General features: G+C 37.3%; 2 pseudogenes; one reads left to right on the top strand and one right to left on the bottom strand.

Moving 5' to 3' along the window:
* The first annotated feature begins 356 nt into the window (after window positions 1–356).
* LOC149193262 (alpha-glucan phosphorylase 2, cytosolic pseudogene) lies at window positions 357–1905 on the top strand (annotated as a pseudogene).
* A 13908-nt stretch (window positions 1906–15813) lies between these two features.
* On the bottom strand, window positions 15814–17979 carry LOC149193261 (putative UPF0481 protein At3g02645 pseudogene; annotated as a pseudogene).
* Window positions 17980–26439: the final 8460 nt, after the last annotated feature.

Genomic DNA, 26439 nt, shown 5'->3' with positions numbered 1-26439 from the left:
ATATGTTACAAGTATCCTGAAACTTTATCTCATCAATTGCTCCATATAGGAATCCTAAAACATTTTCCCGTCACGCGTTAAAAATATCAAATCTCTTCAAATATTGGTGTAGAAAAGGTTAACGACATCTACCCATAAATAAATTATTAAGAGAGTTATATACATCAACCCATAGGTAGATATTTGAAAGAGTTGGACACGAAACAACCATAAGCAGGAATAACCTAATTGATGTGAGCACAATACAATTTTTCCAATAAAGCTTCCACAGGGAATTCTAAAAGTGACCAAGGGAGTGCATTTAAATAAATAAAAAAACATAAAATATTCTAAACGCAACTAAGAAATTCAGAATAATGAACACAAAAGATAGTGGAGGTAATGCTAAAATGGCTCCCTACATGACGAAAGAAGAGTTTAACTGAATATTCAAATATTAATTACATTTTTTTCGAATTAAAGGACCAATGCGGTCAATGTGGGTTAATTGAGGAAAACCTAGGAAAAATAAATAAATAATAGTCGTTGTTTTCACAAGGTTCAGAGTTCAAGTCCCGTCAAGGGTTATACATCATATCTCAGTTACTTTGTAGGGTTTATGATTTAAATGTAGAAAATAAAAGTTAGCATAGACGTACTCACATGTGGCATTCCACACTACTCTTTTGGTTGCAGAAAGGGCAGCTGAAAACTGTGTTGAGATTTTCCTGTGTTTTCTTTGTCCACGACTTTGTTGATGAATTCCTCTTCCCCATATTTGCCCTTAAAACCCTCTAAATTACACAGTAATCCTCCCGCTTTGAAACCTTGAATTCTAGATTGAGTGAAACTTCAGAGGTTGCAACCAACATTAAATATCAGGCTCAATACTCTCCTCATTTTATGCCTTTAAAGTTTGACCCTAAACAGACACTTTATACCACCGCCGAGAGTGTCCAGTACTTCCTAATTTAATGATGTGTATTGACAAATGAAATTGGAGACCTTGGCATCACTGCTCTTGAAAATTTGGGTCACTATCTTGAGAATATAGTAGAACAAGAGACAGATGCAACATTATGTAATGGAGGTTTGGGTAGGCTTGCGTCTTTTCTTTCTTGATTCTATGGAAACCTTGAACCTTCTAGCATGGGATTGTGGCTTTGCCTATAGATATGGTTTGTTTTATTTAAGCAACATATCCCAAAGCAGGGTCAACTAGAAAGAAATGCATCTCAAAGGAGGGTCAACAAGAATCAAGAAATTTAGTCCTTGGGAGATTTTTAGACATGATGTCATATATCGTGTCATATTCTAGGGAAGGGCGGAGATCTGTCAGTGTCAAGTGTAAATGGGTTGATGGAGACAAAATTCAAGCACTAGCATATGATGTTCCCGTTCCTCGGTATGGGACAAAGAATACTATGAGTATTTGTCTTTGTCTTCTGCATAAGATTTCAACCTTTATTCCATTAATGAAGGAAGATATGAGAATGGCACACATTTTCACTCGAAGGTTCAACGAATTTGTGGTATTTTGTACCCGTGATATGCCACAGAAGAAGGAAACCTTCTGTGCTTGAAGCAATAATTTTTTTTGTGTTCAATGCTTCTTTACAATACATAATTGCAATATTAAAGGAGAGAAGACATGACAGTTAGCATATTTTTTTATTAGACTCTACCAATAAGGTTGCAATAAAAATGAATGACACACACCCAACTCCAGCTATTCTCGAGTAAATGCATATCCTAATGGATCAATAAGGACTTGGATGGGATGAAGCATGGGTTGTAACATCCAGAACAATTTCCCTTTCATCAACCACACAGATCTTCCTGAAATATTTGGGAAAGTGAGTTGTTTCTCTTATTGCTAAGTTCCTCCCTCATCACATGGAGATAATAGTGGAAATCATCATTTAAAAAAAAATAAAAAGTAAAAATGATAACCTATAACTAATATATATACAAGTTCTATTGTCAAAGAGTTAATATTATCTATTACATGTTATATTGTAAAATGGTAGTATTATATTTTTTTTTCAAGGTGTTTTTTTAATGGGGGTTTAAAGGTTCAGATTTTGAAGTTGGGCTTTGATAGCATATGTGAGAACCTAACCTAGGTCTTCTAACTAAACTACATTTATCATTTAATTTAAACACAATAAGAAGGAAAATAACTTATTTATAGCTCAACATTTATTTGATGATAATATACAAGTAAAATTTATTTACGACATATAGAACAAGTAAGAAATTTCATTGTAACAAGTTACATAAGTAATCAAAAAATATTAGAATACACGTTTCAGTGGCTTGGTTGAGATGTTCCTGAGTCTATTAGGATGATCCTCTTAACTAGCTGACTGAATTTACCTCCTAGCCAACTAGGAATGATTTCCTAGCCCAGGGAATATCCACAAGTACCCTGGCCCTATAATCCCAAGTCCAACTAGTTGTAGTGCATCAAAGTTAAACCAACACTCTCCAATAGATCCAAGTTTAAGTTCTCTCATTTTTCCCCATTCCCTCCCTTCTCGTTCTCCACATTCCTCCCCAAAAGAAAATCCTCCAATGCCAAAACAAATACCAATGATCTCTCCCCTTTTCCTCTCGTCCTCCTTTCCTTTATGTGTTTTCCTCTCATACACCTCAACCACTTACCATTAATGCCATGACTACCCCCTCATCCTTTTACTCTAAAAATATTGACTTTCTTTATCGTATCTTATCCAAAAGTATATTTGAGAAGACACAATGGGAATTGAAACATGGATATTTGATTTAGAAATAAATTGGAGAAGACTATATCTTATCCAAAAGTAGATTTGAGCAGAAACATTGGGAATACAAATATGGATATTTAATTTAGAAATAAATTAGAGAAGACCATATCTTATCCAAAAGTAGATTTGAGAAGACACACTGGGAATTGAAATATCCATCCAAAAGTAGATTTGAGAAGACTCCTTAGAAATATAAATATGGACATTTAGTTTACAAATAAATTGGAGAAGACCATTCTTATCCAAAAATAGATTTGAGAAGACACATTCAGAATATTATAATAAGAAATAATAAAAGTCATATTAGTAAAATAAAATTACAGATTCACAAGTGTAGGTTTATACAAGTATTACTTAATAATTGTATGTCAATATCCGCAAATTAATTAAACATTGATCAAAATTAACGTGATAGGATCAAGTAGGTCATTACAATATTTTTCTTCATATATATCATATACCAAACATTTCAATTATTTAAATCCACAGGGGCGGTGTAGGAAACTTTGGTGGTGGTTTTAGATTAAATTGTTATGGAAGGTGAAGGAAGAAAAAGTGAAGGCAAATCACATTAGAGCATCAAACAATGGATGAATTCTAAAATTTTGTTCTAACGCTGAAAATATTAATAACTTGGCAAATTAATTAGAGCATCATTAAGGATGAATTTTGAATCAATCATTTGGTTTTATCCAAGCAACAAAAATATACATTAAAGGTATTAAAAGAACATAATATAACTCACAAGTCAAAGGAGCACAAGCCACCAAAATTATGCCACAAGAATCCCTAAAAATCAATGGCTATTCCATTCATTCAATGGCGAAAGGTCCTCAAAATTATGGTTCTCAAAATGTCTTCTCTCTAATCTCATCCAACATAACCTTTACATTCAAAATAATCTCCTATATACAAAATATTGCTTATAGATCAAAGTATTTCGAAGTCCACCCATTCCCCAATAGATGGAACTGATTTCATAAATATAGGAAAGAAAAAACCACTATTCTAGAAACTAGGAAAGTATCTTTGACTATTACTTATCATCTTTCCTACACACCTAATACATCGAACTTGTACAAAATATCATGAGTGAAGTATTTACATAATAAAACATAAATAATTACATGATAAAACTATCCAGGTGGATTTTGGTGGCCACCCGCCAATTCCACTTGGACCCCCACCATTGCTTCATTCAGTTTTTTAGTTTCCTTAATTGTAGCACAGTTTACTATTTTTAGCAGTTTTCCGGGTCCTAAACTTCTGGAGCCGTTTTGAGGCCCTAAATGACCTTTTCTTTTAAATCTACTGCCAATAATTTTTTCTTTTAAATCATCTTTTTCGTCGTAGTCCTCGGAGAGATCTTTCCAACAAAGTATCATGCGTGTCAAACGGAGATAATATGACCAAGTTGCAACCCTGGGAAGTTGGTTGTCCAACTCACCCCAACGAAGCCCATAAAATCTTGTTGTTACATCTCCTTGGCTTATGGTTTTCTCTTATTGTTCAATAATAAAAAGGCCCTTGAGCCTCATTGTAAGGTAGTTCAGAGGTAGGTAGCTGCCACATCTCTTCTGAGAGATAAGCTATCATCGCCTTAGCTGGTTTATTTCCATTCCTGTTTGTAAGCATATTTCAGTATTTTACATTAATGAAATGACGTATTATTTCTGCTGCATCTCTGTGTTTATGGTTATCACTGTAATTTATTGCGATCCTGTTTAAATCTCGATCAGTGGTATCAGAGCATACTGTTTTTTTTCTCTGTTTTTCTTTGCATGTCCCCAACGAGGTTGGGATATAAGGAGTTAGGGCTTGAACTAGTCGAACCTTTGCAAGATCAGCTTCGCAAATCCCGATGACCTCCCATTGAGGATGAAAAGAAAGATGAGGGGGCAGGAGATCTTATCAAAATCTTGCTCGAAGAATCCCTCAAGCGATAAAGGAACGCGATGATGGACAACTTTGCCCAGATCCTTCAATGGCTACCCAGGGGCGATGCATTGACTTCCAACAACTACTCTAGAAATGCCACATCATTTAAGGTATAAGTTAATTTTGAAATCCCCATATTCGAGGGCCAAATAGACGCAGATGTCGTCGATAAATGGTTAAATTTGCTAGAGGGTTATTTTTTTGGTCATGATTTTTCCAGTCGGGAAAAGATTATTTTCACTCTTCTTAAAGCAGCCCCCCAAGTCAAGGATTGGTGGGAAACCTACTGCTAGCAGAAGGATGAAAGTACATGATCACTAGTTTCAACTGCACCCACTTGGAATTCATTCTGGGATGCCATCAACTAGCAGTACTACCCTGTCAGAAGCTATGAGGATCATTACATAAAGTGGACCACATTGTGGTAGGGAAGGGACCAAGACATGCCAGAGTTTACCAATATTTTCCATACCCTTCGCACAAAGTTGGGTATCAAGGATACGAAGCAACATTTGGTACTCAAATATTGTGATTGCCTACACAAGTACATCCAGGAAGAAATAGAATTCCTAAACATCTCCTCGCTCAACACGACATATTGATATGTCATCAAGGTCGAGCAAAAGTTTAAATAGAAGAAGCGAGACTTTGGATCTGCGAATCTGAAGCAAGGGAAAGGTGCCCCCAAACTACAGAACAAAGGACAAAGCCAAAGCGGGGCAACCCAAGACAACCTGCCAAATCTGCAAGAAAAGAACAGCGCCGCGAAGTCAAAAAAGGACACAGGAAAGTGGTGTGAGTTCCATAAGAGCTCCACTCACAACACAATTGAGTGTTGGGACAAGCAGTCACTGGTGGCCAAGCTAAAGCTTTCAGAATCAGATGCATATTCCTACTCTGAGTCAAAACCCAACAAGGGGAATGATAAAGGGAAGTAGATTATCAATGCGGACCCCAACACCACCATTGCCACCATGAAGATCCAGAAGGAGGAACCCAAAGATCCAGAGGAGGAAGAGCATCTCTTCCACTCCCAGATGTGGGTAAAGGGCTCCCCACTACAGTTCATTGCAAATAGTAGAAGCCAAAAGAATGTCATTTCGATAGAGGTCATCAAGCGCCTGGGGTTATCGAACATAGCACATCCACAACCGTACACCATCGGGTGGCTTCACCAAGGACGGGATCTTCAAGTAAGGCAGCAGTGTCGCCTTCCATACAACATCCAGCCCTTCACGGATGAGGTATTGTGTGACATTGCTCCCCTTGAAGTTTGTGATGTATTATTAGGACAACCATACTTGTGGAAGCGACATGTTGTGTATGAATCAAGGCCCTGTGATGTTATTGTTACTTTTGGAAATAAATTGTACAGGATACCAGAGGTAGCACTGCCTACCGCCATCTCTTTGGTTACCGCAAAACAATGCAGTAAGCTCATTTACAAAACTAGAAAACTTGTTTTCCTAATGATACGCCCTCAAGGAAAGAAGAAGACAGTGGCCACAACCTCTAGACAAGGCCCCTCCGCACGACAACTACAGATGGACAACGTCATGGAGGAGTACGAGGACATCTTCACCTCCCCCATAGGGGTTCCTCTACACTGTTTGGTCAAGCACTCCATCAATCTGACCCCAAGTGTGTTGCTGCCCAATGGACCAATCTATCGACACTCCATTTTGGAGAATGATGAAATCAAGAGGCAGATTCAGGAGCTACTGCAAAAAGGTCACATCCATCCAAGTTCATTGCCCAGTGGGAGCCTGATCATGTTGGTACAGAAGAAGAATGGGGCTTGGAGACTCTGTATTGACTATCGGGCGTTGAAAAAGATCATTGTCCGTGATAGGTATCCAATCCCACAGATTGATGACCTCCTGGACCAACTGAAGGGGAAAAAATATTTCAGCAAGATCGATTTGAAGGCGGGATATCACCAAGTACCAATCGAACCCTCCGATGTGTGGAAGACTACCTTCAAAGCCAAGGAGGGCCTTTTCAAATGGTTAGTTATGCCTTTTGGATTGATGAATGCTCTTGAAATCTTCATGAGGCCAATGGATGAAATCTTGCGGTCATTCACCAACTCATTTGTAGTGGTATACTTGGATGACATCTTGATCTTCAGCCGGAGTTGGGAAGAGCACCTCCACCACATCCGACAGGTTCTCCAAACACTGCGACAACACAAGTTATGTGCAAATTTGGAGAAGTGCACTTTTGGCATGACCCAGGTTCAGTATCTGGGATACATTATTGATGAACAGGGGGTGCATGTGGATCCAGCCAAAATCCAAGTCATCCGGGATTGGCCATCTCCAACCACTTTGACAGAGCTTCGCAACTTTCTAGGTCTTACCAACTTCTACCGCAAGTTCGTGTTGGGATTTTCTCATATCACTTGGCCCTTGAGTCAAGTCACCAAGGGAGGAGCGAAAGCAAAATTCTTTTGGTCTGAATCTCAACAGAAGGCATTCGCAAAGTTGAAAGATTGCCACTGCTCGACACCAATGCTCGCATTACCAGACTTGCAACAACCATTTGAGGTTGAGACAGATGCCTCTGACTATGCTATTGGGGTAGTCCTTACTCAACACGGGCATCCAGTGGCATATCACAGTGAGACGCTTTCAAACACAGTCGGGAAGTATCCCACTTATGACAAAGAGATGTATTCCATTATGCAGGCCTGCTGACAATGGAAGCATTACATTTTGGGGAAGGAAATGGTCATACACACACACCACCGACCCCTGTAGTTCATGCAACCTAAGGGAAATTGTAGAATGATCTCCATCAGAAGTGGTCTGCATACCTGCAACAGTTCCATTTGATATCAAGTATAAGAAGGGAAACACCAGTAATGTTGCAGATTACCTCAGTTGACCACAGATCATGGCGTTAACCACCATGCTCAACTCTTGTGGGAACGAGACTTCTGATTAGCCACTTCTCTACAAACGCGACCCAAAATTTTGCCACACATACCAGACACTCTTGGAGGGTCAGCATGTTCCATATTTTCACCTCCACGATTCCCTGTTATGCCACCAAGGTCACCTTTGTGTTCCTTCGAGTGTGCGTGCAAAGATGATTTGGGAAGCACACTATAGTTAGGCTACTGGGCATTTTGGGATCGCGAAAAATCGTGGTAGTACTGTGGAAGTGTTTCTATTGGTCAAATCTTCGTCAGGATGTTGGGAAGTACATTAGATCATGCACTCACTGCGCCATTACCAAACCAACCATCAAGAAGCAAGGCCTCTATACCCCGCTACCTATCCCTAGTCGACCTTGGGAATCCATCTCCATGGATTACATGTTAGGCCTTCCTTCCACTAAACATGGAGATGACTGTGATTTTGTGGTGGTCGACAAGTTCTTGAAGATGGCCATTATGGCGGCCTGCAAGAAGAATATCACATCAGAAGCCACTGATAAACTCTTCTTTGAACAAGTGTGGGTACACTTTGGGATCCCACAGTCTATCATCTCAGATCGAGACAGCAAGTTCCTCAGTACATTTTGATCTAGTCTCTGGTTGATGCTGGACACCAAACTCACTAAGTCCACAACCTTCCATCCTCAAACTGATGGCCAGACAGAGGTTGTCAACATGATGATCCTACACATTCTGCGCATGTACAACTCAAAGCATCCACGCACATTAGACGAGAGCCTCCCCTATGTTCAGCACAATTGGCTCTCCATAGCTTGATTGGCCACAACCCTTTTCAGGTGGGCTTGCGATTCCAGTCACTATGTCCCATTAATGTGGCCATGCCATTTGCAGCTACTCACACAAATTCGGCTCATGTCCAGTCCGAAATAGATAAGGCAAATAGCTTCATTGAGCACATCCAACATATTCGCCAGTAGGTCCATGACATTCTGGAGAAATCAAATGCTAGGTACAAGCAGTGACATGATCAACATCGGGTGCCACACAAGTTTTAGGTGGGTGACAAAGTTTGGTTTCATTTGCAAAAGGAAAGCCTTACCGGAGCTTATCGGAAACTCAAACCACTCCGATATGGTCCTTACACCATTACCAAGGTTGTGGGAGATAATGCATTTGAGCTCAGCATTCCCCCATTCCTTGGCTTCCACCCAGTGTTCAATGTGGACCACCTTCGACCATACTTTCCACCATTACTAGACACATCCAACATTGTAGAACAACTCACACCCACAGAGTTAAATCTAGATTGCATGGAACAAGCTGCAACTGATCGGATCATGGACACACAGATCAAGCACACTTGCCAGCAGAATATCCAACTATATCGAGTTGTCAATGTAGACCAAACCCTTCACCAGGGCAAGTGGTTCACCAGGGACCAAGTTCAACAGAAGTTCCCTAATCTCATGGAGGAACTCAATGCAATGGGGACCATTGCTTCCTAAGGGGGGAGGAATGATCCAAGTGGATATTGGTGGCCACCCGCCAATTCCACTTGGACCCCCACCATTGCTTCTTTTAGTTTTTCAGTTTCCTTAATTGTAGCACAATTTACTATTTTTAGCAGTTTTTCGGGCCCTAAACTTCTAGAGCCGTTTTGAGGCCCTAAACAACGTTTTTTTGGAAATGTACCGCCAACAATTTTGTGTCTAAAATCGTCTTTTCTTTCAATCATCTTTTCCGCTGTAGTCCTCGGAGAGATCTTTCCAACGGGTTATCATGCGCGTCAAACGCAGATAATATGACCAAGTCGTGACCCTGGGGAGTTGGCTATCCAACTCACCCCAACGGGGCCCATAAACTCTTGCTATTACATATCCTCGGGTTAGGGTTTTGGTTTTTTAGGGTTTGCTCTTATTGTTAAATAATAAAAAGGCACTTGATCCTCATTGTAAGGCAGTCCAGAGGCAGGTAGCCGCCACATCTCTTCTCAAAGATAAGCTACCATCACCCTAGCTGGTTTATTTCCATTCCTGTTTGTAAGCATATTTCGGTACTTTACATTAATGAAATTAAGTATTATTTCCACTACTTCTCTGTTTTTATGGTTATCTTTGTAATTTGTTGCGTTCTTGTTTAAACTTGGATCATAAAATCATTCCTTTGCCAACATTGGGGTAAAAAAAGTTATGTAAAAAAAGTTGATTGTATCTGGGTGCAACACTTACACAACAAAAGAGTGTTCCTTCTCTGACTACATGGATGGCTGGACATTTGTCAAAATATACTAGTGGATGAACTATTGATTGTGATGAAGGTGTCCACGTTGTGTAAACATAAATTTTTTTTGCCAAAAATGCCTCTCTCAAGAAACCATAATATCGTTGCTCACCCTGTGCACAACATCTATGGGTAGTAGTTATGCACTTGTCTTTTCACTTGTTTTCTCTTGTTTAGCTCCCTCAACCAACAAACCTAATTTTCCTCTATCTTTCTCTTGAAGTCTCCGTTGTGCTTGTTGAAGATATTCCTTCATTTTTTTGAGTTCCTTCTTCAATGTCAAATGCTTCCTGTAGATGTTCTTTAATTGCTTGTGCAGAGGAAGGGATCTTCTCAACATGTATTTTGCCTCATGCATGGTTGGTTGATAGATGTCCATAAGGTCTCTCAATTTATGCCTAGCCTCTTCATCTTGCTACTTGAGCTCAACAATCTCATCTTGGGCCTCTTTTAATTTCTTCTTCATTCTCATGAAGGTGAACTTCGCTTCATCCTCTTTCTCCTATTATACCATCTTCTCTTCTTGGATTTGTAGCTCTTTAAACGAGGACCTTGTAACTTTGGCTGCTGGTATTTATGCCTTCTTAACCTCTTCCTTGATTACCTTTCTTTTTCCTTTGGATTTGACAATAGCTGGGGTGGCTTTAACCCACAGGGGCTTCACTAGGGGAGCAATACCATACCACGTGGGTTCATATTGGGGGATGTATATTGAGGAAAATATGGCATAATATATTGGGGGATATATATTGAGTTGTCTTTAACCATATGCATGTCTTCACTAGATTGAGTTGTTTTTTCTAGGATGGTCTTCTTTAGTTGCCTAATTTATTATTGCAACTAGGCTATAAATAAGTAAGCTTCTCTTAATTGTTTCTGTAACTCCTTAACTTTCTTGTCTTTCTCATCCATAGAACTTATTTGTGGTTGAATTTCCTTAGGCTCAACAAGTTCTTCAGTTGGACTCTCCAATGGTAATCTTTTGGAAGCTGCCTTTGTGAGTGGCTTTCTTGGCACTCGAATCTCCACTACATCTAGTGATCATTGTAGTTTTTTGCCCTTTTTCTCCGGTGATTGCTCAATTGTTGATTGATATCTTTTCCTGATAAAACTCTTTAGGGGTGAGAAAGTAGTCCTAGTGGTGGACGAAGGAGTATCCATGTAGCTTGATGTACTTTCAGCAAATTGCACTGTAAACTTGGATGAGGTTAGAAATTCTTGCCATACGTGTCTCATTTTATGCATCTCTTCTAATACCAATATTTTTATTAGTGAAAAATGAAATAATCTTGAGTCAACCATGCCCTTATTCACTCTTACTCTCTCGTCCATCTTTCATAAACTCCTGAAGAAGAAAAAGGGTAGATTTAGGGTCTTTTTACCTGATAAATGCATGAGGAACCTGAAGTGACATTGATAGACCCTAGTGAATCTGTCTTCACACGTGAAGTACCTCTAAATTACCTTGAGAATATTATTGTAATGTTCCAATAAATATTCACTAGGCATTATGGCGCCAAACTCTTTGTTTTTATACTCCAGTTTCATGAAATCCTTGTAATTATCCAAATCCATAGGCATTCCTTTGAACCATTTCTCCCCCTCCAAAGGTATTTCTATGGCTAATGCTATAGTGGATTCTGACATGATGAATTTTAATTCACCAACTTTTACTTCATTTCCATCAAAATTTAGGGAAAATTCTTTGGCACTTCCACATTATACCCTCATTTTTTTCACAAAATATGGTACAACCTGTTTTCTTAAAGGATACCCTGATGGTAGGGTTTGAGTTGATAAGTGAGGGATCTTGTGGTTCAAACCTCACAATCTCTCCTCCCTTTGTGTTCCTCCTCTTCTCTCGAGTTTCCATTGCTAAAAAAAAGACTCTAAAGATACAAAACTTGGGTTAGGGTTTGAGGGTTTATCAAGGTTGGGATTTTGAGATGGAGTTGAATATTCTCCTCAAAACCTAAATCGCTAAAACAATACAGAGAGACCACAATTTCTGACTAGTAATGGAAAGAGATCAGGATGTTTTGTTTAGGCCTCTACGTAGCACCCTAAACGCAACGATAGAGAGAAAATACACTTCTATTGGCCAAAGGACATGCTCAAGATGCTTCCAAACTTTCTAAGACCTCTAATAATTTCAAATTAATTCATGGGCTAACACACTGAAAATTTCATGATTTCAAGGCAAGTGAATAGATGGAAAAATCATTGTTACTGTGAATAGCACCTTCTATGCGTAGCGTTAAGGAAATGGAAGGATAAATACCCAAAAATAGCGATGAACTACGTTCCAAAGGATACCAAAAATTCTTATAATTTTAAACAATCATACTCATACAAAAAAGAGAGAGTTCAAATATGGTTTGGTCGATCGAATAAGATGAAAATGGGTTGATTGTGTGCATGCACAATAGTAGTGTGTGCAACACTGTGTAAGTAAGAAATATGGGGTTTCAAACTCATTTTTTATTTGGAAATGGGTAAATAATTTCAAATTTTGACAGAATAAAACCCCCAAATCAACACACACACCTGGAACCCGCGTTTGATGAGGAGAAAAGACCTTTGAGTTGTGTATAACATTCCCCTGCAACCTGTGCGTAGCAAAAAAACTAATCTTTTTCAAGCCCCTGGAGATGAAATGTCTACAAACTCTAAAGGTTGAAGGATGAACTTGCATGCAATTTGATAGCTTTATAGAGAAATTTGTTCCTCCTTTGGCAATAATGGTACTTTAGGAAGATCAAAAGGTTGAGCACAACAAAAATAGGATTATGGAAAATTCGATGATGACCTTTGTACATTTTCTAATGTCACTCACCACATATTGTTCTTTAAACCTAATTGACATGACTCTAATTTGACTCTTATGACAATGACCCCAATTTATTCCCATAATGACATTGTTTCCCCATGATTACTAATTTCAAATGATGACCTCTCATGGACCCTACAATTCAAATCAAGGATAATAGACCTCCTTTGACACACATATTTACAATAACTTGACCAATTAGAGATTTTTCTACAAAGACCTCTTAGACTGTAATGCTTGGTGAATTCATAGGCCAAATCTTACAAACATACACCCAAAATGAATAGTCAGACAAACACACTTTGATCCCTATATTATTGTACCCTTCAAGGTGGTTCATAATTTGCATGAATTTAAGTGGTGTCAAGAAATTCCAATAAACCACAATCTCAACTAGTTTTCAATAATTTGCATGATTAAAGTGGTTTTCGATAATTTGTTTGTTTTCAAGTGGTTTTCTTTAGTTGTTGTTACATCTCATTTTTTAACTACATGGTATTACTTTCAATGCTTCTTTTATCTTACTTTTATTGTTTCATTCTCCGGTTGTTTTTGGTTTTCAGTCATATTTCTTAATGCATATAATATGAAGCAAGTAATATGATAAGTGAGACAATTTGAATTACCTGTATTTACATGAACTTCTTGCTCACTCAATGTCTAACATGTTTTTCTCTCTACATTTTTCACGTATTTTCTCAGTTGATGGCAATTTCTTCCTTTTTCTAGATCCAAAACTCCAATTTCCCATGTTTGTTTGAATCTTTGTATAATTTCCGTGGTCCGATATTTATTTATAAAAGAATATTTGTTGTTTGTTTTCTACAATCGAATTTAGACACTAATCTATTTGTTGACAGCAGAGGCTCGATCGAGCTATATGAAATTGAAATATTATTTCACATATTACGTGAACACATGTGTCTCCAAAATGCAATTGAAATATTACTTCACCAACTTTGAAAAATAATAAAAAATATAATTTTGCATAAAAAATAAAAAAATAATATGAATAACTTTGTTTTCAAGTCCCACTGGCACAACCGGTTGAAAATGGGTCTCCTTAACAAGGTGACCCATGATCAAACCTCACAGAGGCTATTGTGTCTATGCTAGGGGGAGGAGACACGCTAAATTCTAGTGTGGCCCAGGTGCGGTGCGATCCCTAGGTGTGGCCCAAGCGGAGTGCGATCGCTTTGACGGTTTAGATGCCCAAGCCACATCTATGTGTATTAGGAGAAAGTAAATTATTTTTTTTCACTTTCAATTATTTTCTCTCTAATATTGATGTAAAATTAAGATAGAAATTAATATACTATAGTTATGGCCGCCATTATTTTTAGACATTATTTATTATTATTATTATTAATTTTAAATTCATAATAACAATATTATTATATTATTCGTAAATGTAACATTACATGACAACTCCCCATACTACATTGTGAAACACCTCTAAATACAATAGATTTAATATACCATAATATATAGGAATAAAAAATAAATTCGATATACCATAATATACATAAACCTATGAATGGAGCGTACATTCAACGAGATTAATGAAAACGTGAATGATGGGTCACAATATTTTAAATGTAAAAATATAATTTTCTAATTTAAATATTTATTATATATAATTTTCTAATTTATATTTTGAAAATTTATTTTAAATATAAAAAATAATATACTATATGTGCCGTCATGTCATCACGATTCAAAAACATCACCACTATAAATTTAAGAAGAAAACATAGAGTTATAATTTGTGAAGTTATATATATATATATATATATATATATATATATTATTTATTTATTTATTTTAAATATAAAAATTAATATACTATATGTGCCGTCAGTCATCACGATTCAAAACATCACCACTATAAATTTAAGAAGAAAACATAGAGTTATAATTTGTGAAGTTATATATATAAAATAAGTAGTAAAATTTAATTTTCATTTAAAAAATTTAACGTTTTACAAGTGATAAAATTGAAGTTTATTTATTTGTTGTCTCATGAAAACAATAAAGAAATTTATTTTAATATTAAAATTTATGATATAATTTTCAATGGAAATTACTTTTAATATTAAAATTTAGGATATAATTTTTAATGGATTAGATAGATGCTGGATAGAATTTTGTAGGCTGTTATCAGGAATGGAACTTGACGACTAAATTGCTTGTTATGAAGTGATGTTTGTCGATATAAGTAAGAAAATTACAAAACCGTCAAATTTTTTTTTGAAATTATTAATATTGGTAGAGAAGTGCGAAAACTATAAAATTTAAAAAATATATCTATTTTGAAATTCCAACCTTCAGTGCGATTACCTTTCATTTATGTGCTCCTTTCCTCTTTTAACTCGTGAAATGAGTATTTACCCACGTGTTTGGAAGAGCCAAAGTCATGGTTTATCCGCACGTTTTTAAATTTTTTTAGAATGATTAGACTCACAAAATTAATCAGAGATGATCGAATTACTCTCACAGCTTGGACACAATTAGTCTATAGCAAATTAATAGATTTAGGTTTGAATGGGTCATTTGTCCGTATTTTGACGATAATTGACTATGATTGTTATGATTTTAACATTAATTATCCCGTTCTCTTGGTCTCTGGTTGTCCAGAGGAAACCTATGCTCAGGTCCCAGAACTCTCTGGATACAGATAAAATCGTGATTTACTCTCTTACTTAAAATGCTTAAAATATTAAAGTTTAAAAAAATAAAAATAAAAACAACATTAATTGAGTATTAAAAAGGAGTTGCTTTTAAGAAGACTTTTTGGATGCTTTTTGGTGGGTTTTTCATTAGGCAACAATTTATTGAAATCACAAGTTTTTTCAGGAGAAAAAAAGCTCAATATTTTATATTGAGTCAATATAATTACTTGATAGTACATATAATTGATCGGCTGATCAGCTCCAGTGGGCACAGAAGTATCATAAGCCCTTGTAGATATCAGCAACATGACAAAACATGCAAATATATTAATTGAAATCACAAGTTTGATAGCTAATTTCAGCACAATCAAAGCGTCCAAGGGGTTTTTCAGGGTGCTGAATCCAAATATGCAGTTAAAAAACCATTTTAAATAATACAAATCAAGATTTAACCTCAATTTTTTCCATTGGATTCTCGAATCTCCAAAAAATCGTACTAAAAAACAACTCCTCAGAATCAACAGATGGAGTCCGCTCCTTTGTCCACACCAATCTAATATTTAGCGGCTCTATTACAACGAGGGCAGGAAAACAAAATCACAGAAAAGGTAACAAGCATCCTGGAAACCACAGTCCCGAATTGGACTCCGGTGCAGTTTTCGGTACTACTATACATACAATACATGACAACCAAACAGACATTTAGGTTAAGTGCCAGTCTGGTCAAACCACTTCTTGCAATTATAGACAGAGCAGAAAGCCTGCAAACAAGTCACCGCCAAAAGTATCGCTGCAGCTACCAGAGACAGGAATTTCCACGACCCGAATACACGTTCATTCAGAAACTCCACCACAGCAACATTCCATTTTCTGTTATAATGTTGGTTAATGTCCTTTATAACCTTGTCCAGATACGCAACTTTTGTGAGAGGAACGCACTTACCCATGCTGTTCCACAGGCTCGCAACCTCTCCATCGTTTCGGAGGTGGTTTGTAATAATTCCGCTCTCTTTCATCAATCTAACATCTTCTTCGCTGTCGATCATCCCGTTTATGAAATCGGTGTATCGTGTGAAAATCAGCGGACCTGGAGCCGCAGAAGATTCAAACGCCACCAGATTTCTCAAGATTACCTCCGTGTTGGCATCCAACCTTACCTTGGGGAGGTAAAGCGTAGCAGTCTTCACATCAAATTTTATTGTGGTGAGGTCGCCATCGGTAGCAACGAATTTGACTCCCGCAGAGGATAAAGCGGCCACGGATGGAATAGCTAGTTCGTCTCGCGTGGGCGGTATGATCTTTTCGGTGGATTCTTCGCTCTCCCCCTTTTCGGCTCCCTGATCTGCATCGTCCTTCTCAGATTTCATCTCATCTTGATCGACAAAAAGAGACAAGGGTTTCTTCAGAGCACTCAGAGCGGGCAGATTCCCAATAATAGAAAGAAGACGTAAGGGCAACTTCATCAGAAATTGCAGAGGCCTCCCGTTCAGCAATCGCCGAGGCAAATCTGTAAGAAATCGAAAGGGACCTACCTTAATAGAGGAGAAAGTCTTCCACAGCAAACTGAAAGCCTGTGTAACGGTTGACATGTTCTCTGTATCAGCCGTATCTTTCCCTTCATCAGTTGAATTTAAATTTTGATTGCTGGAAACAGGGACGATAGCGTAATACAGCACCTCAAGCACGTGCCCTTTCTCGCTTATATGGAGCTCTGAATCCTCTGGCAACTTGAAGCTGAAAGGCGATAATTCTTGGCACACAAGCCTCAGCAGGCTCGAGAGCCTCTCTTCTGCCTTGGCTCTAGAACCCAACTGCAACTCCAACAGATTTTGCAAAAGAAAGAGCGGCAATTGATTTTCCAGCATCATGAGATCTCTGAAAATGGAGTTGTGGGTAGAACCGGTGCCAGTCGGATGTAAGACTCGTCCCAGCTGCTTGACGTCGACCGCGTCCGAGCTTTTATCGACATGTCTGACATAAAACTGCAAACACTCGAGAAGAAAGGTGGCGTCTAGCGCCATGATCCACGCGAAGGTTTCATCCTTAGAGTCGATGAACTTGTGATAGCAGCTCCGGATTCGCAAATCCCGCTTCTTAAATTCCTCCACAACGACTGACTCAAACTTGTGTCCTTCCATTCTTTTCTGAAACCTGCGAGCAGCTGCCAATTTGTAGCGCTCCATATCATAGAGCTCAGATCTCCAGTGGTGATAGGGACCGATCGAAACGGATTGAGGAGTGTACGCTTCGGGCTTCAGTGCCAATAACTCTTTCGGCACATTAAAGATTGATACATTGAACTCCTCCCCCTCTTCTTTACCCTCTTGCAGTATATCCAGACTTTCTTTGACCTGAATAACCCAATCATTCTCATCGATCTTCGCTTGAGCATTAGCCTTAGCTTCCATGTTTCCTAGTCTGACAGAAGCAGGGACAATCAATCAAACAAAGGCGAAGAGTTGGAAAATGAGGCACAATCAATCAAACAAACGAGAAGAGTTGGGAATATTCGCCTGAGAGAGTCGAGTGAGTGCGCAGCCTTATAAGAATTTGTGGATGGGTACGCAGGATGGAGGTAATAACCCGTACGCCCTTCCTTGCATATTCAAACCGACTTTATACAGTGTGTATTCCACAGTATCTTCACGTGGTTACTATATTTTTCAATGTGATCTTTGCCACCACAGTGATCATGACTTACCGGGCAGGATTGTACCAACTGTGCTGCATTCTTCATGAGATTTAACCCTTCATCTGTATGCCGGCACGTGATAGTCCTGAGGAATTGTTTGGATGGGAATAAACCAATATTCAACTAATAGGATAAAAACACAATGCAATATTCGTCTAATAGGATAAAACAGTCAGCTAATCAGTAACTCATAAGGTGGTGTTTATGATGATGTTATTTTTTTTTAAAACTTTATGATGATTTGATTGGTAGACATTGTTGCACTTCGTGTTTCATGTGGAATTATTCTTAATTATTGATTTAATTTATATAAATTTTCTATATTAATTTGATTCAAATTCATTTATATGTGAGAGGGTAAAATATGGTTCTCTATCTTTTTTGGCTCTAGATCGCCTCTTGTGCGAGTAAAATATGGCTCTCAGCTTCGCGAAAATCGCTGCTGGCTCATTTCCGTCTGCTTCTAGAGGGCAAGCTCCTGCCCATATCGTCAGTGAAGCCCCAACTCCCACTGTCTAGATGGTCCAGGCCTCACTCGATGAGGCTTTGAAGTTTTCTGAAAGCGCCCTAATCTGCCGGTTCAATGGCTTTTGGCCGCGGCTGACAGCTCTCCACAATTGGATCTCGGAGGTATGGAAGCCTGTCATTTCTGATGAAATTAATATCTACCCCTGTGCTAGGGGTTTCTTTATAGTAGATTTTGAAAATCCTAAAAGCAGACAATGCATTCTAGATTTCAGCCCTTGGTTTTGGGAAAAATCAGGCCTATTCATGAAGCCATGGAACCCATCATTCGATCCATCAACTGCAGTCATAACCTCAGCGCCAGTTTGGGTGAGATTGCCAAGTCTACCCTTGCATCTCTGGAATCTCTCCTCGCTAAAAGCCATTGGAAATGCAATTGGGGAATTTTACTGCAGGTGCCCAGAAATAGAGGAATATGCCAGAACCACCTATGCACGCATTTGTGTGGAAATGGACTTCAGCGCCGGATTCCCAGCGGAAATAAACCTAACAAGTAAAGACTATGTGTGGAACCAGAAACTTGATTATGAAAGTGTCCTCTTCAGATGTCGATCTTGCTTTGAGACGGGCCATCTAGCCAAAAATTGCCCAAAAGCCTCTGAGAAAAATTCTGCTAGAAAAAACCACCACAGATCTACATGGTGGGAAGGAGCGCAAAAAGAACACTACATTGTGATCAAAGAAGAACACTCTAGAGAAAACTCTGAATCATAAGAAATCGGGCAAGAAAGAAACAACTCTCAAGACAAGCAGGGAGAAAGCCCTGCCCAACAACAAAAAAGTGAACTCGACAACCCTTCAAGCATCAACAATTATGAGGATTCGAATACCGCACAAAATAAATCTTCATTTAACAGCAAAACAGATCTCCTAGACCAAACTTCTTCTCCGACTACCTTCAAAAGGACGAACACAATAAATTGCGAAGCTAAAACACCAATGTCCCAAGAACCAGAAGAGATGAAGGAAATGCAAGATAAAGGAAGTTGGAAGATCGTAGAGAAAAAAAAGAAAGCTACAACACCAATCTTGCCAAGAAAGACGAGGAGCCAGTTAATTAAAATATAAGAAAATTATAGGTCCGATAGACCAATTTGGTTTCAGTGGACGTTAACCACCACCATCATCATCATCATCATGAAAATTTTATATAAATAAATTTGGTAATTGATAAAATGAGATATTTTTTAAGGTGGTAAAACCTAACAACTCAGGTGATAATGATATGTTAATAGGAAATATGGCATAATGCTGGTAATAGCATACTAGATGCCTGTATTATAGATACATTTCTTTTATTGTAATATATAATTTAATAAATAATTTTATTTTACATTTTATCTTATTATTTTTTTTTATTGATTGTTTTGATGATATTTTAGATTGTTTTTTAAATCACAATAATAGCATTCACTCTTCCCTTGTGGAAGAATCTTATTGTAAAATATTATTTCAAAATCAAGTATCATTAAAAACACTTCAATTTATCAAATGGGGTCCGCATAATTTCGTTGGTTTAAAGGAAAGTAAATAGTGTAGATTATAAAGTAATAATCAAGATAGACATGACCCATGACAAACCTTGATAATGATAAAAAGCAAATAAAGGCTTTACTCCAAGATGCCACCGACCTTGGATGCTTAATGACAGGAGCGATTTTACTCAACTATCATATAAAAGATATGCTTAAAGCTATTCTTCGCGTTTTTTTATTATTTCATGACATATTATTTTTATAAAACTTATTTTTATTCCACAATCGTATAAACCAAAAAGTTACTGTATTTGGTTATATTTTATAAAAAATTGTTTTCTTATTAATTTTTAGAGAAGTAAAATATGATTTTTAATTAATTGGTAAAAGAAGGAAAAGACTGAAAGATTATAGATTACTCAAAGAAGTGTGGCATCATACTTTCACGACTGACGTAACCAAGGAGCGACTTCCAACCCTAGATACCTTGCCCACCTTGCCCTCTTTCAATTTTTCGATTTTTTTTTAAATTATAATGAAAATTTTGTTTTTTTTTCAAATTTCAATTTTTTATAATTATGATTGATAAATTTGAATAAAAGAAATCCATTATGCTTTATATCGCTCCAGCAGGGTTATTTTCAACTGAACTGGAGATTCTGATAATTTGAAAACTCATACCTAAAGCTTTTGCAGCTGCCCTCTGACAATCCAAATCCACAGTGAAAACTCCAAAGTGAGAAATAATACTTACATGGTTTGGAATCGTTGATTTGGTATGTATTCTCTTTATGAAGAACAGTGATTTCTTCTTTATACCTCACGAAGTGTAAACCAGAGATAATTCTGCTCGGCCACAACGTCGATTAATTCATCTCTATGATACCTCGTTATTAACTAAAGAGAAAACTGCGATGGACAAATCATATTCCCTATCCCACTTTATCTCTTCCCATTTATCGTCTTTATTTTTATTCTTTTTAAATGGATATAAATTGCAGGACATATATCTCCCTTCATAAATAGAAATACCCTTATTTACATGCTCAACTTTATTGCTAAAAAAATATCTATTTAATAAATTTTAAAAGGTAAAAAATTAATTAAAAAATAATTTATACATATTTAAAATTTTATAATAAATACAATTTTAAAAACTATATTAAGTAACATAATGGTAAATATGTGTTTTGAAAGTGTAATAAGCAACTAAATTAGAGTCAATATAAGTATTTTAGAGCTAACACAAAATATTAAACATTTAATGTTATACATTATATGTTTTTTTGTGAAAATTAAATTGAAAATTAAAATTTTCAAAACATAACTCTAAATAAAAATAGTTGTTATTAACTTATTTTTCTTCCTAGAGTCAGTACTCATGAGTCTTTTTACTTTTAACCATTTGTCTAAGATTTGACCCTTCTTTTGGCTTTTGTCCACAGTCATTGGGACCTAGTGTTTGATAGAGTAGTTGTAACCCTCCAGTCGCATGGGCCACCCTTACTCATAGAGGTTGGAGACAAGATTTCTCAGTTTGGTCCTTGCAACCTTAACTCATGTTTTAGAGGCTTACTTTTTTCTAGGAGATCAATTCAAAGCCACATCTTATCTTATCTCTTCGAGTTGGCTTGGGTGTATTATTAGAGAAGTTTCCTAACTTCTCTTTACCCAAAGCGCCTACATTCATCCATCTTGGAAGTCCTCTTAGTCTTTATATACTGGTCCATCCTTGAGGTTAGGCCAATTTTTGAGTTACATAGTTTTGGGGAGTTAGAATCACTATGCTATTTTGATTCTATGAGAGATTGTGAGTTATTTTTGTCTTAAGTCATATTGCTTGGAGAGGGGGACACTCTGCCAAAATCCGGAGGAGAAGATCCATATGATGGTCTAATAATCTTTATAATTTGTTTATTTCATGGTTAGTAGAAGTGAGGGTTCCTTTCCATTTAATTTGTGTTTATAATCAATTGTTCATGTCTATTTCTTTCAGCCGGCGATCCTATGCGGAAGGCCATTTCTGTGGTTTTCCTAGTGGTGATTATGTGCAGGATTCAGATCTATTGTAGAGGACATGATCTCTTGGTTGGAGTAGGAATTATTTTTCTCGAATTAAACACTTGCCATCAACCTGTGTCGATCTCAAGTACAAAAATTGATAAGGAACACTACACATGGATGATTGATTTGCTTGTACGGTTTGGGGATCTACTTGTTTATACAATTTTTGTCACATTCCATATACTCCTGTATCTAGTAGTCTTGTTAGGGCCAATACTATGGAGCACTAGCTCCCAGTGGCTATGTATAAATTCCCATAATAGAACTAGTGACTCTACTGGGGTTTTTTCTGTATTTGTCTTAAGATCTCTTCTCTTTCGCTTTGGATATATATATTTTTAGGTCTTCCTGAATTTTTCTGTGCAATTGCGAGTCATTTTGAGTTTTATATCTGGTAGTTCGACCTTGATTCCATCTTGTTACTAACGCATTTCTTTAAAATCCAAATTTCTTCCACAGTCGTTGGCACAAAAGCGGTTACAAAGTGACTCTGCCATAACCACTAGGTGGATCACTACATCTCCGTAATTGTACCGTTGTAGAGATGACCTATGGAGGTCTCCTTCCATGTGATTGTGCTATGAGTTCTAAAATATTTTGAGAGGTCCTATAGGAATTTGTATTTTTAGACTTCATGTTCTTCAGCATATTTTCTGAGTCTAGTGTTATCACCTAAAAATGATCACCTAGCCATTTCTAACTAAAAATGATCACCTAGCCATTTCTAACTAGGTGGATTGAAATACACCATTTAGATTTAATTTTACCATAGTAAAATCACTTTCACTCTAGAAAATAATTTAGTAAACCACTTTTATTAAATTATTTTTTGATTTAAATAAAAAAACCCATGAGAATAATTAGACAAATTATTATTTATTTAATTTTCTCTAGGAATAATTATTAAATCATTATTTAAATAATTATTCATTGTCACATTTGACTAAATGCCTTAAGAATATTTACATAAATCACTATTTATTTAATTTTCTTTATTTCTGTTCTTAGAATAATTATTAAATCACTATTTAATAATTATTTAGATTTCACACCATTCTTAATTCTCGAAAAATAATTAATAAACCATTTTATTTTTTAATTTCTTCTATTTGTTGGTTGAGCTCCCATTTTGAGTTCTTTGAATTTTGTTTGGGTTTTTACATATTGAGAGAGAAGATCATTTTCTGAAGCATCAAAGACATCAAAGGACCCATCCCACGAAGGGAGACTTACAGACCCATTTGTAGATCTCCTTCACCAAGTGTTTTTAATAAAAGATTCATCTGATTAAAGTTTTTCCATTTGGGTTAATGCATAGGATATCTTTCATTGTTGCTTTCTATTTTCAGTCATCTATATGTTTATTGTAGGTTTTCCATTTTTATTGCAGATCTGAATCGCTAGCAACCATCAACTTGTTTTTGCCATAGTGACTTAAGTGAAGTGTTTTTGGTACACCTTCCAAGAAATTTCACACTAACAAATGGTGACTCCACTAGGTCTTTAGTTACATTTGTTGTCAACAAATGAGGTCTCCACTGGTGTAATAACAGCGTTCTTGGGTTAGTTAAGTTTCAGAAAATTTCAGGGTTTTATACAACTATTTTTGGGTTCTCAATTTTTATTTATAGCATTATTTCTTTTTTTGTCAAATTTTCGAATTCTGGTGGTTTTCTAGCTCTTTTCGCAGGTCACAGGTACTAGCTGAGCAGGAGACAAAAAAAATTGTGTGAGATATGCTGACTGAGAGTCCCGGGGGAAAAATCACTTTTCAACCCCTCAAGTGAGCCGCAGATAGCACTTTTTGGCCCAAAATCTATGTTTTTCTCAGTTTTAGGTCAGTTCCTCTGTTTTGGAAATTTTCCAATCTTTTTTCAAAATTGTCGAGAGTGTTGTTTGTAAACTGGTCTAGCTACTTCACTTATTTTTTCAATCTCCCTTAGGCCTGGATTCACTTTATTTGTCTCTTTTAGGAAGGGAAAAACCCCCTTAGGGTTTAGAGACACCTCCACATTGTTACAAACAGATTTTTCGATTAAGGATTCTAGGGTTTTCAACATTTTCAACCACTAATTCTCAGAGTCTGATCCATTACCTTTCATATCTTTTGGATAGGTTTCTTTTACATTTTCTCCTTTTGGATTTCGTGTTTTCCTTTTCACCCTTAGGATCCCCTTCAACATCCTAGGTTTTAGAGCTTCAAACCTATCCTTTGTGGCATTTTTCACCTGTGATTTTTGTTTTTTGTCTGCACCATTTACAGTAGATTAGAGCCTCTAGATCTCACTTCCTTGAAATTAGATCATTTAGGCCCTTTTATGTGTCATTGAGTAGCTTTTTTTTCCCTGTCTTGTGCAGCCGCTTAGTAACCCTTGTGGGTGGGGTTTTGTGTGCTTCATTAGCTATTTATTTTTGTCATTTTCATATTTATTTACAGTATTTCATCATTTTACTTTCAGTAGCACATGACATCATGAAACATTCTTAATTAACTCATCCACTTGACACATTATTTTCACACACTCACACCCTAAGAGAAGGTGAGCTTGATTAACACCGCCAAGCCAAGATTTCAAACACTACACCTCAATAAATCAACACACATAGATTAAGCCCACTTGGCCACTAGGGCCAAACAATCTCTGTAGTGTAGGTGTTGGATCAGTGGGATATGCTTCCAATAACACCCATCAACTGCTTTCATTGAGACATAGAAGATGACATATTAGGGAGCTTAAAATCCTTCACCATCCCATGCTCCAAAGTTGGAGTGTGTTAGAAACCCGATTAAGAAGGGGTTAAGATGGGTCATCGTGTGAGCAGTTCGCCTCGGGGGTACCCAACCTATGGAAGGGAATCCCGCGCGATGGCTAACTACCAAGAAGCTCAAGACTCGACCACCGTCATGGGACGAAGGTAATTGTAGTAACCAATCATAGGAAAACACCCTATAGGACTGGCTGTGGGAAGTAGTTGGTTCTCTACCCTACCTTTTTCTGGACATATCTACTTGTGAGGATGAGATTCCGTCAAGTAAGAAGTTCTTTGGAAGGACATATGAAACATTATATATCTAGGATTGTTTGATGATTTGGTCACCTATAGGCTAGAGGTATTTTTATTTGATAGGACATGTTTTCTTGTATTAGAGTAACTTCATTAAAATGGTTAGTTTACACATGGCACCACTGCAATAGGTGTTTTCTTTTGTTTGTTGCTTTTCTATTCCTATCATCACCCTTTAGTAGTTAGATCATTATTGTCTGGACATCATTGCGCCCCCTAAGAATTGGTCACGTCGAATTCGAGGTCTTCACCCTTAGTTCCCATTAGGACATATTACTCCTCCCCGTCGAGTTAGAGTGCATCTTCCTAGTCCTCCATCGAGTCATCACTCTGATTCTGATTCTGCTAATTCATCCTGCTCATCCTTTGATTATGCATCTTCTCAACCCTGTATTGCCATCATGTCAGGCACCAACGTGGGTGCGGGAACCTAGGGTGGTAACCCAGGTACCAACTAGGGTGCCCCCACCAAGGTAATCCCCACTGGTGTGGCCACTCCTACTCCATTGCTTCCTTTTATGGATGGTTTAAGTCTCCTCGAGTTTAGCTAGTTTATGAATGATCCTCTTTTGCACGATCCCACATGGCCAACTATGCCTACTAAAATCCCTTCATATATCCCAAAGTTTTAAGGTAATCCTGGAGAAGATCCCACTAATCATGTTCATTCATTCCACATGTGGTGTTCATCAAATTCAATTACTGAAGACTCCATCCATCTTCATTTGTTCTAATGAATGCTCACTGAAGCTGCTACTAAGTGGTATGTTGATCCACCCAGAGCTACTCATTCCACCTTAGAGACTCTTGCCACAACTTTTCTGTCATATTTCTAGTTACCTTTCTGTTATGATACCAGTACCTCTCTGTTATGATACCAGTACCAAATTTTTGGCTTCCTTCGGTCAAACTTCTACGACTCATCATGTCGACAATGTTCAGGAATGTCGTAGAAGGAGGAGTATCTATAGAGCTCTTGAATTTGAAGATCGGGTCTATATGGATTGGTTCCTTAGATCATAGTTGGCCCCCATTACTAAAGATGTCACATTACACTTCCCCTAGTCTGAGGAAGAGGCACTCCAAGTAGCCTTAAAATTTGATCTGATCTACACCAATTCACGTTATGTTTACACTGTCATCCCTGACCTGCCTCAGCCTGGTGTTGCAAATGCACTAGGGGCATCACATCTTGTGGATGGCATAGTTGGAACCATATCACAC

Source organism: Pinus tabuliformis, chromosome 2_2 (genome assembly GCF_031772625.1).
Source record: "Pinus tabuliformis cultivar Carrire ecotype Pingquan chromosome 2_2, CPIR1, whole genome shotgun sequence".
Classification (NCBI taxonomy): Eukaryota; Viridiplantae; Streptophyta; class Pinopsida; order Pinales; family Pinaceae; genus Pinus; species Pinus tabuliformis.
Note: the sequence above shows the minus strand (reverse complement) of the source record. Positions and strands in the feature narration are given on the sequence as shown.